Genomic DNA, 2,453 nt, shown 5'->3' on the forward strand with positions numbered 1-2,453 from the left:
CATGGGCCCAGAGACCCCAGCGCACACCACCTGGCCCGGAGGGGCAGGACACCACTAACGTGCTGAGGTGTGTCAGACACTGAGCTGAAGTCCTTTCACCCGCAGGAAAATGTTGCCAAGGACTGTTGCTCTCTACATTTTACAGATGAGTAAACTGAGGTCCAGGGAAATGACACTGGTTTCGGCTTAACCTAGGAATATCTCACGCAAGAAGGAAAAAGCAGCATTTAACCCAATTCCTGGTACTACCAGGAAGAGCCAGGCACACTGGAATATCAGGGTGAGAATATGCTGAGCAGTTTCAAAATGGAAACTTGGAGTCTTTTTTTTTTTTTTTTTTCCAATCACATGTATTAATGGAAAGATGTAGCCTGGAGAATTGCAAATAGCAGGCTCTCTACCTAAATTTATGTGTCCTTGAGCTAATGCCAAAATGGGTGACAAATCCAGAGCCTGAAAGAGATGGTGCTGGAATTAAGAGCAAGTCACACAAAAGTACCAAAAGCTTTAAATCTGAGCACACCCTCGGACCCAGCAATTTCACCTCCAGGAATTTATCCTCCCAAAATAGCTGAGTAAGTGGGCCAAGAAATATTTACAAGGCAACATTGTTTACATTTTTGAAAAACTAGAAACAACATAATTGTCCAACAATAGACTTAAGAGAGCATTTTCACATGGCCAAATACCACGTAACCACGAAAAGCAGTGATTTAAACATATATCCATAAACATATATCCAGTGAGACAGAAAGCAGTTCATCACATGTTTGCTGCATGAGAAAAAAAAAGCTTGGGTTGGAGTAGCATGTATGACATAACTGTGGTTGTATGAAAATAATCACATTCCAGTAATGACAAATGGTCTGACATAGAGATCAGATATACACCCAAACTTCAGCAGTAGTGATTATGCCTATAATGGAATTTGAAATTATCTTTAATTCCTTCTTTTTTTCCCATTTATCCAAACAGGCTGAATATTTCTATCTTGCTCTTTTTTTAATTTTAATGATTTTTCCCCCATTATAGCTGGTTTACAGGGTTCTATCAATTTTCTACTGTACAGCCAAGTGACCAGTCACACATACACATATACATTCTTTTTTTCACATTATCCTCCATCATGCGCCATCACAAGGGACTAGATAGAGTTCTCTGTGTTATATAGTAGGGTCTCATTACTAATCCACTCCAAATGCAACAGTTTGTACCTATTAACCCTGGACTCCCAGTCCACCCCCCGCCCCGGCAACCATGAGTCTGTTTCAAGTCCATGAAATTCTTTGCTGTGGAAGGGTTCATTTGTGCCATATATTAGATTCCAGATATAAGTGATAGCATATGGTATTTGGCTTTCTCTTTCTGACTTACTTCACTTAGTATGAGATTCTTTAGTTCCATCCATGTTGCTGCAAATGGTATTATTTTGCTCTTTTTTATGGCTGAGTAGTATTCCACTGTGTATATATACACATCTTCTTAATCTATTTATATCTTGCTCTATTTTTTTCTTTCTGTTTTATTGAGATATAGCCACATGCAGCACTGTGTGCTGTATGTGGAAGCTCAAGGGATACAGTGTAACGACTTGCCTAGCCTGTATTGTAAAATGGTTACCACAATAATCAAATAAATTTGTTCATTGTCTCATATAGATAATGAATATTTTTTCTTCAGGGAACACGTATCACTTGCATACTTTTTTTTTTTTTTGGTCTTTTTAGGGCCGCACCTGTGCCATATGGAGGTTCCCAGGCAAGAGGTCTAATGGGAGCTATTGCCGCCAGCCTACACCACAGCCACAGCAATGCCAGATCTGAGCCCTGTATGCGATCCACACCACAGCTCATGGCAACGCTGGATCCTTAACCCACTGAGCAAGGCCAGGGATCGAACCCGCAACCTCATGTTTCCTCGTTGGCTGTTTCCACTGCGCCATGACGGGAACTCCTCACTTGCATACTTAAATGGAAGTTTAAAAAGTCTTTTAAAGGAGGATGCTCCCAAGATCCTGCGTAACTGACCCTTGTCAGTGGTTTCTCCAGAAGGAAACTTCAGAACTGGGCTGTGGGGAGGGGGCTTACTAGTGCCACCAGTGAGGGGGAAGCAGGGAACAGACGTGGGGGGGTGGGAAGGGGGTAGAGGACATCAGTGTCAGGGGACCCGGCCAGACCATGAGCAGGGAGGGGTGGAGGGCTCATCAACAGCCATGAGTCCCCGCCTGGCTGCACCCAGCTTACCTCATGCCCTTCAAGCTAGTCCACGGCTGGCTCATGGTGCGTGGAGCTTGGAGCTTGGCACCTGCCACACCCCCTTTCTCCTGCCATGTAGCTATGTGGCTCAGCAGATTGAAGTGGGGGCTGAGAAGCCTTTGGGGGAGAAACATGTAACCCCTGAACCACATACACAGCCGGAATCATCCACCTTGGAGACCACGGGCCGGGTAGAAT

This window comes from Phacochoerus africanus, chromosome 14 (genome assembly GCF_016906955.1).
Source record: "Phacochoerus africanus isolate WHEZ1 chromosome 14, ROS_Pafr_v1, whole genome shotgun sequence".
Classification (NCBI taxonomy): Eukaryota; Metazoa; Chordata; class Mammalia; order Artiodactyla; family Suidae; genus Phacochoerus; species Phacochoerus africanus.